The 18249-nt window shown below is 37.0% G+C and overlaps 1 long non-coding RNA gene across 1 annotated transcript in view; it reads left to right on the forward strand.

The window, feature by feature from the left end:
- LOC117669351 (uncharacterized) overlaps positions 1 to 18249 on the forward strand; it is a 50406-nt gene that overhangs the window by 12847 nt on the left and 19310 nt on the right. The window lies entirely within an intron of this gene.

Here is an 18249-nt window from a genome sequence, read left to right on the forward strand (position 1 = left end):
AAAAACAGTTTTTCCCCGAACGCCATCACTCTGCTAAACAAATAATTCCCTCAACACTGTCAAACTATTTACTAAGTCTGCACTACTATTAATCTTCTCATTATTCCCACCATCCATCTCCTTCCACTTATGACTGTATGACTGTAATTTTGTTACTTGTATCCTTATGATTTATATTGATATTGTTTCCTGATTGCTTATTTGTACCCTATGACTATCATTAAGTGTTGTACGCAGCGATGGGTTGCCCCCGGTTCGCACCGGTTCTATAGAACTGCTAGTAAAACCGGTGGGAGGCTCCACTCACCGACCCCAACATCATCAGAATGCTTCTGCGCATGCAGAACCGGTAGTAACGGTAAGTAGAACCCACCCCTGGTTGTACCTTATGATTCTTGATGAACGTATCTTTTCTTTTATGTACACTGAGAGCGTATGCACCAAGACAAATTCCTTGTGTGTCCAATCACACTTGGCCAATAAAAAATTCTATTCTATTCTATTCTATTCTATTCTATTCTATTCTATTCTATTCTATTCTATTCTATTCTATTCTATTCTATTCTATTCTATTCTATTAAATATTATCCTTATAGCCCCAAGATTTCAGAACTCTCAACAAATAAATTGTTAGGATGTTTAATTTAGTAGCTGGAACAATAAAGTGTACAATAGGCTTGAATACACATTGTGATTGATTAGTTAGAGAGTACTGGCTCATGCATGAGGCAATCTATGCTATGGTTGGCTGCCACAAGTATAAAGGAGGCTTTTCCCTTTTTTTCCTGCCATTTTCTTCTGTGTATTCTGTATACTGTTTAATTTACCTCATGATATTCCTGTGTTCCTGACTATCTTGCATTCTTTATGTATAATGACAAAGACTGGTGTACATTTGAATATTAAATATCATCATCTTTATAGCCATTGTCTATCCACTTAAGGATGAAGGCCTCTTCTGCATGTTTCCAGCCTACACGGTCCTAAGCTTTCTTCTGCCAATTGGGCTTGCAATACTTGTTGATATCGTTGATCCAACTTGTTTTAGGTCTCTGTTGTGGATGCTTTTTATCAAGTGGGATCCATTCTATGACTGTCTTGGTCCACCTGCCGTCGGTTCTTCTTGCTATGTGACCAACCCAATTCTTTTACTCTCTTGATGTTATCATATTCTTTCGTTTGTTCTCTAATCCATGTGCAGGTCTTTCTATCTTGTCTTGTAATGCTGAGCATGTATTTTTCCATGGCTCTTTGTGCCACTCGTAGCTTTTGAATTGATTGTGAGGTTAGTGTCCATGTTTCACCGGCATATGTTAGAGCAGATAGCACACACTGTTCGAAACTTTTTCTGTTCAGGCATAGGGGGAGATGGTTCTTGAAAATTAAGCTTAGCTTGCTGAATGCCTGCCAAACATATTTAACATGCTGTTCAATTTCCTTTATTGTATCACCTTCCATTGAGATATGTTGGCCAAGGTTTAGTGGTCTCCTAAGGCTATAAGTTTGTGCTACTGTCTCTAACTTCATCTGAACAGCTACTATGCAATTCCTTGACATAAATCATATACTATCTGAAACTATGTTCTGAAAAGAAGTTGTGAATGCTCCAACACTGGACGTTTTTAAGAAGATGTTGGATAACCATTTGTCTGAAGTGGTGTAGGGTTTCCTGCCTAAGCAGGGGGTTGGACTAGAAGACCTCCAAGGTCACTTCCAACTCTGTTATTCTGTATTCTATTTATGTATATGTGTATCCAGTATGTACATGCAGTATGTACCTGTGCATGTACATACAATCATATAAATATAAATCCCCCCCACACCAATAGCAGAGAAGAACCAACTCCTTGTCACACAATCTTCAATACAATATCTTTCCATTTCCCTTTATGCTTTGGCAGAGAACTGCTCCAACCATAAAGATATAAGTAATTGTGTGTGGGTGAGATATTTTTCCATAACTGTGCAACATATAGATTGTTCTTGTATTCTGCAAAATAATGACCAGCAAACTACATTTCGCATCAGTCTTTTTTTCCCTATAAAGTAAAAACAAGTACCTTTATTATTTTCAAGCCCTTTGAGTGTTTCCCATCTCCCACTCCCCATATGTAGTTCTCAAGATGAAATACTCAACACATAAATTTGACAAACTCCAAATTCCTTTGACATGGCCTCTCTATGAAAGGACTCTTCCTAAAACAAAAAAGAAAAAAAAAAGAAAAAAAATCTCACAAGATGTATCAAATGTTAAATTTTAATACAGGTGTGCTTCACCTGTAGCTTCAAGCCAGCACCCCCCACTCAAAGCTTTGGATATATTCTTAGGAACACTCCCCCCCCTCAAAAAGCATAAAATTTTCAAGCTTAAAGAGACAGAAGAAAGAAAATTTTAAAATACACATCAATTTGGGTTTATTAATGAGGTGGACGTTAAACTAAATTAAACCTAGTTTTAATTGGTTTTTGGAAAGTAGCCCTTGATAAGTCATATCAAGGGCAAACACGTTTTTCAACTCAACAGTAGCACACTCTTGCTTCAATGCAATATCTTGCTTTGGAAATGAATGGAGTAAGTTCTGTCATAGAGACAATAGCCAGTATTCTTCCCCAATACTAAAAGATTAAAAAAAAAAAAATCTTCAGAGGATCTAAGCGTAAAAACTGGATCTTGATGGGCTAATTTGAAACAGAAGGGTGCCTGCATATGTGTGTATGTATGTATATGTGCCTGTTTATGCATATTTGCTTCCTCTTTGAAGTGTATACCTAAGAGGACCCAGATTGTGGGGGCAATAAGCTGACTTTGTATAAACATACAAAAGTATGAAGGCTATTGCTTAACACATTGTAAGCCGCCCTGAGTCTCCAGAGAAGGGCGGCATATAAATTAAAGCAAAAAACAAAAAAACAAAAAAAAAACGGAATTGCATCTTCTGAAATATTTTATGTTGTGTCATGTATCTTATTCTATGATACTGTTCAAAATTAGTTGGTGTTAAAATAATCAGCAGCAGAAATAATCAGCTCTAACAATAATTGTTATCAATTATATATATTCCAGTCTCTGTGGCTGTATAGGACTTATCACTTTCACTTGCCAGGCGGGGATGTGTATTGCAGCAAAGTTTTGTAATGATGTGTGGAGACTGCTATCTCATCCTCAGCTGAATCTTTCATAAGTTTATTATATAGTAAATTGCATCATGTGACCATGGAATGCTGCAATTGGCCATAAATGTAAGCTAGTTACCAAGTGTCCAAAGTACAGTCATGTGACTGAGTGTGTTTGGGGGATTGCCATAATTGGCATGTAAGAATTAGCATGTAAGAACTGGATTGTAAATAGCATTTGGAGGAATCATTTGTAACTTCGAAGTTACAAAGTAGAGAGGACCTACGGTATATCAATTTCAATTAAGGCTTGTTGGCCACAGAATCTAAATTCCTGCTTCGTCTCATGGTATCTCTCACTCCAGACCAAAGTGGACAAGGTGTTCTGTCTTTTCCCCATTCTGTCACTAAAGCCCTGTCTTATTATGCTGCATATGTAAACCTAGGAAGATAGATAGGAAGAGTGAGGCAGATGAAAAGAGAACTGGGCCTATGGCACAGAATGACAGTTCAGATACCTAGGAAACCTTGTGGCCGGTTTGCTTAGGTACACCTGTTACATATGTACTGTAAATAGCAAGTGAAGCCAGGGATGTAGGCTTCACTCAGGTCCGGGTTTAGTTGGACATTTGCATGCCCACCACTGATTGGTGGATTCAAATGAGGCCCACCACTGATTGGTGGATTCAAACAGAGGGAAATGTAAAGCGTTGTCAGTGGCTGAATCGGTGGGACTGCTCCCTTTAAAAGGGAGTGCTGCCGGCTAAGCCTTGGCAGAAGTCACTTACTTAAATAAAGAGCTGAAGTTACTGTCTGTCCTCCTGCCTCTTCATTGCCTTCCACAATCTAACACCCCATTGTCTTTAGTGAGGTTTGTTCTGTAATTGGAAATAGTGTTAGGATTGCATTTTAAAGTTGTAGCATTTGTGCACAGTGAGTCATTCTCTCAAAGCTATGTGGCCCAAGCCTATGTAGGTGAACATTTTCTTCGAAGAGTCCCAAGTACGAATAAACAATTCTCTTGCTTCTAAAACTCTTCCAAGCTATGGTCCTATCAAACAACATTCTTTGAGCAACACGGTTGGTGAATTGGTCCTGCTTTCTTGCCTTTTTCAAAAGATTATGCTATTGAACTAAATTAGCTGTCCTGCTGTAGATGATTGTTGAATTAAAGAGAACTCTTGAGTTAACATTTTCGAACAATGTAATAAGCAACTTCCAATTAAAGTTTTCTATATATGTAGAAAATGTGTAATGAATGAATCGGTAAGGACCACATAATGAAAGCCTGTTAGCAGGGTGAATGTATTCTTGTAACTCATATTTCTATACCACTTGGCTATTATCTTCCATCAGAACAGAACATACAATTACCAATTTTATCTTATCTTGGACTTGTTATTAAAGAGTAGTAAAGGAAACTTCATCCCAGAAGCTGTAATGTGATTTTTGATTAATAGTGGGATTTGTATGTGACAAGAATATTTCTCTTAGGCAAAGTATGCAGATGTATCTTTACCTGAACTGACTTGTTTCTGCCAGAACTTTTCCCTGACCCTATAGAATTGGATTATGGTATACGTTGGCATGCTGGTGTGTTTGCACACACAAAGCTGGTTATCTCTCCAAGAAATCACATTGCTCTATATTCTACAATGCTTTGAAGGTTACAGTAGACAGCAGATTGCAATCAATAGAGATCTATAGAAAAATAAATTGGGTTAAGAAACCAACTAGCAGTTATCCCAGCTTCAGGAATAAATTGGTTAAAAAAGAGAAGAAGATAATTCATCGGCTTCAATAACTCTGAACAGGTTCAGACCACCAGAGATATGTCAGCAGCTGTAATATTTTAGTCTTGCTAACACTTAGGTATGTTTTGGGACCAATGGAGAAAAGAGGGATGATGTTATTTCCCATAGAATTGTTCCCCCCCATAAAATATAGCAGTTGGAGAAACGTTTCTGAATGTTGCTGCAGAAAAGGTTTCCAGTTTTCTTTGTTGTTGGCAATGACCCCTTGGCTTTGCTTATAGTTGAAGTTCAATGAATTCCAAAGGACTGTGGATTTCCTAATCCCGAAGTACAGGGTTTTAGCTTGAAAATGCTTTTCCTATGGACAAGGATTAAAAAAAAAAAAAATCCTTGCTGAAGGTAGCCACTTCTTGAACATTTTCAGGCTAGAAGTCCTGAAATTTATTTATTTAGTTATTTTTCACATTTTTGAATCATCCGTCTCCCTCAGAGAGGGACTCTGGGTGCTGTATAATAAAATGTTAGAATGTAAAAGCACTATATATAAAAGTTAAAAATTTAGAAGAAGGCAAGGATAAGAGCTGAGGTGGCGCAGTGGTTAGAGTGAAGTACTGCAGCTACTTCAGCTGACTGGTAGTTCAGCAGATCAGCGGATCAAATCTCACCGGCTCAAGGTTGACTCAGCCTTCCATCCTTCCGAGGTGGTAAAATGAGGACCCAGATTGTTGGGGGCAATATGCTATTTAGTATACTGTCTTTGGTGTGAGCCACCCAGAGTCCTTGGAGAGTGGGTGGCATAGAAATATAACTAATAAATAAATAAATAAATAAACACTGTTATAGTTAAAAAGTAAAGGGAGGGCTTGTAAGGCACTAACCAGCCTCATGGCTTCATGCTCCTCTGGGCTCCCAATGGAGACCACAGAGCTTTGACTCCTTTTTGGAAGGCCAGGAGAGTGGGGGCCCTACCTCTCCTGGATCTACAACTCAGAATTCTTTAACTGATGACTCTGCAATACACCTTACCTGCCTGACTTACTGGCTGATGTGTTGGGATGATATAATTTGCACTAAACAACCAGTAGTACCTCCCACTGCACAATCTTTTTGTGATACAATTATTGCCAAATCTGTCCATGATTTTTTATAATTATGGAAGAGATGTCCTACTTTTCCAGAGGATTTGTATAGAGAGAAAAGGGTTTTTTCTTAAATTGAGCCAAATATGTCAACCAGCAGCACTTAAGGGCTGAGATGTCACAGAGACTTCACTAGCATAGTAGCAGGAGCCTTAGAACATAGAACACATAATAGAATAACAGTTGGAAGGGACCTCAGAGATCTTCTAGTCCAACCCCCTGCTTGAGAAGAAGACCCTATACTATTTCAAATAAATGGTTGTCCAGTCTCTTATTGAAAGATCTCCAGTGATGGAGCACCCACAACTCCTGAAAGCAAGATTGCTCTCACTGTTAGAAAATTTCTCCTTTGTTCTAGGTTGCTTCTCTCCTTGGTTAGTTTCCATTGCCTTTTGGTGCTATGGAAAATAGTTTGACCCTCTTGACTTTGTAGAGCCCCGCAAATATTGGATCAGTGCTATCATGTCACCTCTAGTCCTTCTTTTCATTAGACTAAACATATCCAATGTTTAGTTGTATGTTTTACCCTCCAACCCCCTAATTATTTTTGTTACTTTTCTCTGCATTCTTTCCAGAGTCTCAACTCAACTCTATATTTTGGTGACTAGAACTGGATGCAGTATCCCAAGTGTGGTCTTACTAAGGCTTTGTAAAGTGGTACTAGAACTTCACATGATCTTGATCCTACTCTTATGTTAATGCAGCCTAGGATTGCATTGGCTTTTTTGGCTGCTGCTGCACACCGTTGGCTCATATTTAAGTGATTATCCACTAGGACTCCCTCTCACAGTTACTGGCATTAAGCCCAGTTTCACCTAGTGTATACCTATACACTTGGTTTTTCTTGCCCAAGTGTAAAATCTTACTTTTATCTATGTTGATTTTCATTTTGTTAGACAGGATCCAGTGTTCAAGTCTGTCAAGAACTTTATGGATCTGGAGTTTGTCTTCTGGGGTGTTGGCTATTCCTGCAAGCTTAGTGTCATCTGCAAATTTGATGAGTTCCCCTTCAATTCCCTTGTCTAAATTGTGAAGAGTACTGGGTCTAAAATATTGAAGATATTGAGGACTACTGGGCCTTGAGGCCACTACACTGAAATGTGTTGCTATCATGAAGCAATTGTACTGTAAGGTCAAAGCCTACCATTCATCCCAATATGCTATCCATAAACAGAGCAAAAGAAGATTTGTGAAGAGTCAAACATGGAATTGTTTCCCTAAATATGTTCCTGATGACATGTTGGCTGCCACCAGTGTATTAGTATCCATTCCAGCTTATTCATGTATTCTTTGACTGAATTTATTACCCTAATTACTGGAATATGAACTGCAGTACCCTTTATATTCTAGGTTGATTATAATTAGCTGTTTTCCTATGAGAAATTGCTTTTGTTGGTCCTTTATAGTATTATGATGAAGATGTTATTTGGTTTATAAATATGTGTGGGGGTGCAGGCATATGAAGTTATTTTGGCAAGCCAAATATTTTAATAAAAACTGGGCAAAACTCTGAAGCATAAAATTATTGTGTGGACTGATCTTCTTGGGCTAGGAAAACAGCATCAGTACCAATGTTTTTTAGTAGACAGAATATATTTTACTGAAATGGAGAAAACTTCTGCTTTCAGAATTTATGTTGCATAGGAATTGCATACATATGCACATTTAAGTATTATGGCAAAACCTAAAAAAAAATCAGAAACCAGGAGCATTTCTTTTTTATCATTTTGTATTTTACAAAGAAATTCTATATAAATCATTCAGAGCTTGCAAGTGGTTGGCATATTTTCGACTTGGTTATCAATAATAGATTACCTGTTGTTTATTTAATTCATATTTATTTACCTGGTTGGTCAATGTCTTTAATTAAATATGGTGTGTTTATTTAGTTTACAATTTTCTATCCCATCCTGCAAAATTGATTTTTCATAGTTTAAGATGCAATATTCTAAAACAATTTAATTTTAACAATTAACAATAATTAAAAACACTAAAAAATAAATAGCAGCCACAGTAGTTAAGAATGTTCTCTGCAGTATAAAAATGAAGTTTCATATTAATATATTAGGATGCCTGACAGAGTAAAAATATATTCGCTTGGCATCAGAAAAACATTAGGTATTTCTCTCAGTGAAGGTTTTTCCAGGTTTTCTTTTTTTGGGGGGAGGTGGAGAGGGGGCTGCCATTGAAAAGATCCAGTCACACGTTGCCTCTCAACATAGGAGAATTGCCAGAGATTATTTTAGGGCACTTCTTTGCAGAATGGACAACATTCTAATGTGCAGACTTCAGTTCCCACAATTCTCAGGTCAGTCAAGCCTTTACTGACAATTCTGGGGGTTGAAGTCCACATGTCTGGAATATGGCAAATTTGGGAAATACTGCCTTAGAAATGTCTAGGATCCTATACAAAGAGATGCCATATCCAATATGTTTATCCCAAGTCGTGAAATACATTTTATAAATTAATGTAATTTTAGAGATGATGATGATGATGATTATTATTATTATTATTCTCTTTTATTCATTAAACATGAAACTCAGTCAACTGAACATTTAAAAATGTGTCACAAATACCATTGACTGGTGCTAATGGTTGATATGGGTGCTGCCAGCGCCCTAGTATCAACCAAGTATCTTCTTAAAATATATGATATTCCGAATAGTGCAGTTTTTTGCAGTTCCACTGGTGTTATTGCAGGAAGCTGCAATTTCTTGATGTATTTTGTAAAATTCTTGGACATGGTACCAAGTGCCCCAATGACAATGGGTATCACTGTTACATGTTTCATCCATAGCCGTGTAGTTTCGATGGCCAGTTCACAATATTTCATGATTTTTTTCCAGTTCTTTTTCTTCAATTTTGGCATCTCCTGGTACAAGCAATATCAATAAACTGTATGCTTCGGCCCACAACTACCATGATATCTGGCATGTTATGTTCCAAATGATGATCCATCTGTATTCAAAAGTCCCACAAGATCTTCACTGTCTCATTTTCAATAACTTTTTCCACTTTGTGCTCCAATGACTTTTTGGATATAGGTATGTCGTATTTTTTACATAATGACTAGTGGACTAATTTAGCAACTCGATCATGTATTATTATTATTATTATTATTATTATTATTATTATTATTTAATCTTTAATGAGATTCACAGCCTTTGAGGCTAGTTAATAGCTCAACAGCTCGAATCCTAACCAAGGACCTAGGAACTGTTAAGGTATCGTCGGAGGATGTAAGCTGTTCCCAGTAAGGTGGTTTTTTGTAGAGTCAAAATGTTCAAGTCCGGTAAATTTAGAATTTCTAAATTCCTTGGTAGGATTTTCAGGTGTGACTTACTCTTGCTTCCTTCCTAGGGATGAGAGAAAGTGAGTGGCCCAAGGTCACTCAGCTAAGGTGGGACTAGAACTCACAGTCTCAGGTTTCTCATCTGCTATTTTAAGTACTAGATCAAACTGGCTCTCATTTATAGGTTTATAGGTTAATAAGTGAATTAGGACTAGAAATTGACTTGGAGAATACAGTATGTATAATATATTCGTAATGCCTACTTCCATTCAGTATTCTTGCAGAGGTATCTTATTCTAGTAAAGTTTCTGAATAGTCTTCAAGGACAGTTTCACATATAATAAATTACAGCAATCTAAACAAAAAGTTACTGGATTATCACAGTGAGGCTACATCTATTCGAATAAGGTTATAACCAGTACACCAACTTAAGTGAAGATGATCTCACAGAGGGCAATTTTTTTCTTTGATGGCAGAGAATGATTTAAAAGAATGTCCATGATAAATTTGATCATGATATGTTACATGATCCAAAATAGATTGAGAGCCAATTAAATTAGATAAATTACCCACTAATAGCAGTTCTGTCTTGCCTGGGTTGAGCTTCAATTTTTTGACTCTCCTCCAAGCATAAGGAGAATATTCAGTTATCAATTGTTAATATCACACAGTATAATGATTATATGGATAAAGATGGCAAGGGAGATAAAATGACATTGCATGGTGCTATCATCATGCAAATAACACAACTTATAGAACTGCGCTAGATGTGATAACATCACTCTATAAGTAGGAACATGGTGGCTCTAGCGGTTGGAAAGCTGGGCACCCAAATGCTTCCATGGGGCAGGGTTGTGCTCTCATCTCTCACTCCAATTCCAGCTGGGGAAATGAAAGGAGTCCTCAACTGGGCGTCCTCAGGGCAATGGTGATGTCACCAGATAATCCTTTCAACCCAGAAGCTCCTCAGTGCTTCTGACACGAGTGCAAAAACTATATAAGCGCACATTCATATGATGTCAGGGCACACATGTCATTTTGATATTATGGTGGCTTGTGATAGGCATTGTTGTGTTAGTTGCAATATGAATAAAATACTGCAATGTTGGACATTTTTGGTCTTTGTATCTTAATGAACGGGCATGAACATAGACGAAAGAGAAGAAATTCCTGCTTCCTTTCTCTTTCTTTCATTGATGGGTTATAAGAAGCATTATAAAAAGCTGCCCTAAAGAATTATACTTAAAATTGCAAGCATTCATGTGTAACTCCTTGCCCAACTCAGTTTCTAAATGCTGAAGTGATCATATTTCTCCTTAGTGCCCCATGCATGCGCACAACATATGGACAAAAAAGAATATTCATTTTCCAGTTTAATGAACAATAAGGCAACACCAAAGGATTAGTAAGATAAAAGAAAACCTCAAAAATATTTCAACATTTAGGACTCCCCATTTAATCTCCAGGTCTGGATATGCCACTGCAATCACAGACTTGTGGAGATGTGGACTTATGCTAATATTGCAATGGATTCTAACCCAGTATTAATCAAACTTGATAACTTAAAGATGCAACTCATGCTGACTGGGGGATTCTGGGAGTTGAAGTCCACACATTTTTAAATTGTTGAGTTTCAACAGCACTGTTCTGACCTAATAAAGGGCAGCTGCAAGTTGTGTCGCACTGCTATCTATCCTGTTCCTGCCGTGAGCCCCAGTCCCTCAGGTGCCCAACAACATGAACTCCATCCAGCAGATGGCAGCAAAAAGGCTTTTGTAACTGTGTTTGATCTGTGTAGCAAAAAGCTTAGCAGGAATTGTGAAGCCAGCAGTGAGTTGCCAGTGTTAACACAAAATGGCTCATTCTAGAAATGCAAGAAACATTAGCACAGCCATCTGAAATGTTATCCAATAGGAATTAGATCTTTGTGTCAAAAAGGTAGTTCAGTTCATGTAAAGGGTTGCAACATAAATCCTGACAAAGATCAGTTCTTTAATTATTATACATGGAGGAAAAAGAAAATTACCAATCCAAACTTTTGGTTGGCTGATAGATCTGCACCCCAAATTCTCCAAATATTCCTAACCTTCAGAATTCCTTTCCTTCTGCTGCATGCAGCTGCCACTAGTTGTTGAATACTTATTTGTTTCTTTTTGTTAGCCAAGTGACAATAACAGATATATGGCCATTCCATCTCTTAAGTAACGGAGCAAACACAATGCTGCTGCAAATTCATCTCTCTCTCTCTCTCTCTCTCTCTCTCTCTCTCTCTCTCTCTCTCTCTCTCTCTCTCTCTCTATGGCTTTGGGTTTTCTTTACAGAATTGTGTTTTATAGTTTATGATCTTTTTTCCCTTCAATTTCACATTTTACCCTAAGGTTTTTTTTCTCTCTCTATCCAATGAAATAGGAACTGGCTAATAAGGTAGCTCCCTGTTTGAATGGGATGCAGTTCATCATGCAATTTGTTAACTGAAAAAAGCAACATAAATGATTCAGGGCAAATGATTTTATCTATTTGCTGCAATAATTGAATTTGCATGTCGTTAACCTTACCATAGACTTAGCCCAAAATTTGCATTTCAGAAAAGCCTAGTATGAAATCCAGTATTATATTATTTCTCCTGCAGCTGGCCTGCTTTGCAGATCAGTCCCAATGTGTTTTCTAACCTTTTAATAGCTTTGAGGATATACAGATGGGAGGCTAAATTCCTAATTCTTTTGAGGAAGAATCAGAGGACCTTCTGATTCTACTGATGAAAGAAATAGTCAGTGAAAAAACTTTACTGGAATTTCAACCTTAATACTTCATATTTATATGACATGCAAATAACACTGTCACTGATTGCAACATCTCACAGTCCACATCAGCAATTAGGAATGGCTTTTTTGGATTAAGGTCCAACCAAAGTTATCATAACGGAACCAATATCACAGGGTTCCTGACCTGAGTTTCAGTAAGGTAGGATGTCTATAGAATATTGTCCTTAGTAAATATTGTGTTAAATAACATTTTAAAGTGGTAATGTCTCTGTAATTTTCCTTTTTTAAAAGTTGCTAATACTTTTTGGAACTTCCTTCTCTGAGTACCAAAACAATTGCTGCCATTCTGCATTTCCCACTCTTTCTATCTGGCCACTGTTCAAATTTCTCCCAAAATCCATTGGTGAGACTTGACTAGGAGCACGTTGGGAAATTAGAAGGGGTTTTACCTTGATATTCATTTCTATACAAAAAGTTAGGCCAAGGGGCAAAATAATTTGGGAGGATTAGAGCAGGCAAGGATAGAACCCTCAGAATAACATTGGGGTTTGGCAGCTGCTTCAGGAAAACAGGCGGAGGTTATAGGAGCAAAGGACACTAACCCTAATCCTTCGTAAGAAAAGCAGGAAGGAGGAAGAAAACAAGGAGACAGGTAAAAGAAAAACAAAGAAAACAAGGAGAATGGTAAAAAGATAGAGAGGAGGTGACTAAAGGACAAACAGATATAAGAACAACAAACATACTTTAAAAAAAATAAGTATAGGCCATATATTTTGAGTTTGGTTTAAAACTTGGACCTGGATCTATAAATTTCAACATTTCTTCAGGAGAATAGATAAAACTGTTTTCTTTAGATATAATTTCCTGTCCCAAACTTTTATGGGAAATAATTATTGGTGGTTTTATAGTCATAAACAATTTAACAGCTACCATTGGGATTTAACGTGGAACCATCCTGCTGAAGCCAATGGGCTTGAAACGAGGTTAAATCTAGATATTTTGAACTTTTTAACAGGTCTATGGATCAGGTTGCCCCACATAACATAAGGTCAAGACTGAGAGGTCTGTTGATGTGGCTGTCAGATACTTGTTATATATCCCACTTAACCCTAGAGTTCATAGGTCTTCCAAGTCAATGTGAAGGGGTTTAATCTTGGCTTTTGTTGCTGAAGAGGCTTACATGAATTACTCCTTTTAATACTTGCAAATCTCTCTCCCCTTGACATTTCAACCCCAACATTATGGAAAGTTGCTTATAAATACTACCAGAGTTCTTGCAAATAAATAAATAAATAAATAAAAATAAATCCCAAGATCACTACTTCAACAATTTCTCACACCCCTCCTCCCCCATCTTGTTTAGGGTAGGAATTCACCAAAACGATCACCTATTGATCAAAATAATTAACCCATCATTCTATGCACTACATTGTAGATAATATTCCACAAGGTCTTCTTTAGAAGAAGTCAGTGCTATGCCTTGATGACAGTATCAAAATAAATGTAATTCTGGGCTTTAGTAATGATGCAGTGAAGCATTATTCTCACAAAAATATTATTTAATTATAATAAAAGTTTATTTTTTTAAAAAAATAAATAACAATGGAATTTTTAAAGCTATATAAATTATCTTAGCAGTGTAAGATTAATGCAGCAGTTTCTTCACAATCTTTCACATTCAGTATGGTAAGCTACAGTTGTCTTAAAATATTTTGTTTCATGGGACAGAGTAGCAAACAATGGCCCTTTCCTTCCAGTCAAGAGGCGTAGTAGCCAAACCAACCAGTTAACTATTCAAGTTCTCAGTTGGAACAACCCTCAAGAAGACCACCTTAATATGGCCGTAAAAAAATGCAGTAAGGATAAAATAAATAACAAACATTTAATTTTCTTCTACAAAACTCCAGAAGTGTCAACATAGAACAATAGGTTAGAAGGGACATTGGAGGTCTTCTAGTCCAATCCCCTGCTCGAGCAGGAGACCCTATACCATTTCAGACAAATGGCTATCCAATCTCTTCTTGACCTCCAGTGTTGGGCCACCCACATCTTCTGGAAGCAAGTTGTTCCACTTATTAATTGTTCTCACTGTCAGGAAATTTCTCCTTAGTTCTAGGTTGGATCTCTCTTTAATGATCTTCCACCCATTACTTCTTGCCTTGTTGCCTTGGAGAATAGGTTGTCCCCCTATTCTTTGTGACAGCCTCTCAAATATTGAAAGACTGCTATCATATCACCCTTAGTCTGTCTCTTCATTAGCCTAATAATTTTCATTATGCCTAAAAACATTCCCAGCTCTGCAAGAGGCACTATATCATCTAAACAGCCAGGACTATATCATACTCCAGTCTGACTGATTAATTTGCTGGGAATATTTCCCATGAGAAATATTGCTCTCTGAGCTTGTTTGTTTTCTTGCAGATGTTTTATTACTCTAACTAAGTAACATCATCAGTGCTAGTGAATATTGCCCATGCCCTAAGTAAAAAATAAAACTGATAAATGAAATAAAAATAAAATGAGTTCAAGGCAGAAAAAAGCAAAATAAAGGAAAGATCTCCCAAACATACAAATACATGCTTAAATACTTAAACACCTACATATATAAATCAGATGCATATATGTCTGATTTATGTATGTAGGCGATAGATAGATAGATAGATAGATAGATAGATAGATAGATAGATAGATAGATCTATACTTTTAGCCGTTGTCTAACCACTGTGTGGGAGAGAGCATTCTGCTCTCTTTTGCCTTTCAGCTCCAACCCAGGAGCCCTCAAGCAGTTGCATCCACAACAAACCATTTTTATACCTGAACCACTTGTGGCTCAGTGGTTAATACAACTGCCTAACATGCAGGCAGCCCAGGTTCAAATCCAAGTAAGGGTAAGGCTGGCTGATGAGAGCTAAGAAGCTTGAAATAGATCTATACCAGTCTCCCTTTATTTCTTTATCAGTAAAATATATTATATATATATAATATATATATATATATTATATATATCATTATATATATATATATAATGAGATATATATATATATATATATATAAAGACAACAATTCTCTCACAGATATATATATATGTGTGTGTGTGTGTGTGTGAGAGAGAGAGAGAGAGAGAGAGAATTGTTGTCTTCTTCTCTAGGAATGTCAAAAGCAAAGACAGTCAAGTTAGTTAACCTGTAATTAAAAACAGAATATAAATATATATCTCTTTTTATGATAAAATTAAGTTATCCAGTGTCTGCACAAATCAAAGCCAAACTCATAAGTTTATCTCTAGCTTTATCTTGTCACAGATTATTTACTGCTGCTTCTTCCTCAAAAGGCACACCTGCACATACCCTGAATTTTCCTGGGCAGAAGGAGGGAGCACTGGGACACCACACTCTTAAATTAAGGCATTAGGAGCTTAGTTCTTCAGCCTGACATATTTCAGAAATCTCTTGATTGGCATGAACAAAATCTGTTGGATCAGGCTCCAGTATGCACCTGTACATAACCCTTGGTTTACCGAACAATGGAGCCTTTTCAGAGAAATGTCTAAAGCCTTTATGCTATAGATAGGCACTGATTCATTCAATTCCTCTCTCTATATATATTTTTTACATTTGGAGACAACTTGACCTTTATTATTTATTTTCATTAGGGCAACTCTGGAATATTAACTTTCTTTAACGTAGTAGTTTTATTAAAAGTTACAAAGAAAAAAAATACAAGCTAAAACAATCATAGAAAGAAAAACTAGTGCAGAAATGAAAAACAGAAAAGAAATAATAAGAATATAGTACAGAGAGAGAAATATCTTCCCCCTTTATCACAATTATAAATAATTCTAGTAGCTTATCATCCTCACTTAAAATACAACAAATTATCTCTTTTTCCCATATCACATCTGTTATCTATTTAAAAAAAAATCCTTAAAACCTTGTCATTTCAGTTCTGATATCAACAGTAGTCCATTAAGGATTACCAGAGATAACAACTGAGTGCCAAAGAATTGAGGCCTTTGAACTATGGTGCTGGAGAAGACTCCTGCGAGTCCCTTGGACTGCAAGGTGATCAAACCGGTCAGTCCTAGAGGAGATCAACCCTGACTACTCTTTAGAAGGCCAGATCCTGAAGATGAAACTGAAATACTTTGGTCACCTAATGAGAAGGAAGGAACTCACTGGAGAAGAGCCTAATGCTGGGAACGATTGAGGGCAAAAGAAGAAAGGGACAGTAGAGAATGAGGTGGCTGGATGGAGTCACTGAAGCAGTTGGTGTGAACTTAAATGGACTCCGGGGGATAGTAGAGGACAGGAAGGCCTGGAGGAACTTTGTCCATGGGGTCTCAATGGGACAGACACAACGACAACAACAACAACAACAACAACAACAACAACAGAGATAACATATTTATTTTAAACTTGATCAAATCAACTAACTTTATATTCCTTCCATTTACTTAATCTTTTACCTAAACCTTTTACTTAGTCTTAATCTTTAGTTCCTTCCAATAATGCCTAGAACTTGATCTCTTTTTCTTCTTTTTTGGCTGTCAGTTTCAGAATTCCTATCTAGTGTGGCCAATTTAGTCTAGGAGATGAAGTTGAAGATACAGGTAGTCCTCGATTTAGAACAGTTCATTTAATGACCATTCAAAGTTATGACAGCACTGAAAAAAGTGACTGTCCTTCACACTTATGAATATTGCAGCATCTCCATGGTCACATGATCAAAATTCAGGCACTTGACAACTGAGTCATATTTATGATGGTTGCAATGTCACAGGATCATATGGCCACTTTTTGTGACCTTCTGACAAGCAAAGTCAATGGGCAAGCCAGATTCACTTAAAGCCAGATTCATTTAAAACCATGTTACTAATTTACCAACTGCAATTATTCACTTAATAACTGTGGCAAGAAAGGTCATAAAACTCACATAACAAATGTCTTGCTGAGCAACAGAAATTTGGGACTCAATTGTGGTTGTAAGTCAAGGACTACCTGTATACCAGGGGTGTCAAACTCAAGGGCCGTGGGCCAGATCCTGCCCGCGATGTGGTTGGATCCGGCCCATTGAAAAATGTAAGGGGCTGACCCACATGGCTTCAGTCCGGTCTACCTGTGTGGCTTTGACCTGATCCACCCAATGCAAAGAGGAAACATGCCAACAGTTTGGGGAGTGGCGTCAAGCTGGCCATGCCTACTCAGTCAGCCATACCTGCCCAGCCCCCCGAGGTCAACCACAGCCCAGATGTGGCTCTCAATGAAATTGAGTTTGACACCCCTGCTATATATGGAGGATCTCACATTGGGAAAGCTGAATTAAGCAACTATTAAATTGCTATATCAAATGACATTCTTTTTAGAGTAATACTGAATGTTTACTCATGAAACTTCAGAAGGATAAAAAGAGAGTGGGGTAAAATGTTTCACAATCCTCATTGCTCATCTTTTCAGTTTTCTGTTTATGCCCATTCAAAAATGCTTTCTTCTAACCTCAGCGTAACTCTCTTCATTTTAGCTGTTCAATGATGTCATGGCGGCTGTTCAAAGACAGTGATATTATTCTTATAGACTTTCTGAACTTATCAGATGGACAATCTGATCTGGCTACATCTGGATGAGGATGAGGCAATAATTTCTGGTCTCACTCCAAATGAAGAAATATTTATGTTCTACTTTTTTTTTTCAGTGTTCAGTGACAACAGTAATCACAATTTACCTTAACTTCTATGTTATCATCAATTTATTAGTAGAACAGACTGTTAGTCACTCTGGCTAATCAAAGTTCAGATATATTTATTTCAGTATGTACTTTAATATGGAAAACTTGTATTTTCCAGATCACAAACATGTTAGTTTTGAGATGGTGTGAAAATACAATTTCTAGGCAACATGTATACTTTCTTGAAAGTAAGCTTCCTACACATTTATTCAGTGCAAAACAGAAGAGAATGGGAAGTTTCCTAAGAATTGTTTTAGATGATTTGTCTTTTACTGGCACAACAAAGGCATTTGAAAAATATATGCATCTAAATAGAGGTTTGTCTTGTGTGGAAAGGATAATAAAGGATGGCATGGCCAGCTCAGGTTTCATACCACAAAAGATTAAGCTGGTATATGAGAGGATTGAGTTAGGTGTTTCTAGTTTAATTCAGTAACAAAGGGTTTAGTGATGTTATGTTCCTGTT

This window comes from Pantherophis guttatus, chromosome 1 (genome assembly GCF_059756535.1).
Source record: "Pantherophis guttatus breed Tessera chromosome 1, ASM5975653v1, whole genome shotgun sequence".
In the NCBI taxonomy this organism is placed as follows: Eukaryota; Metazoa; Chordata; class Lepidosauria; order Squamata; family Colubridae; genus Pantherophis; species Pantherophis guttatus.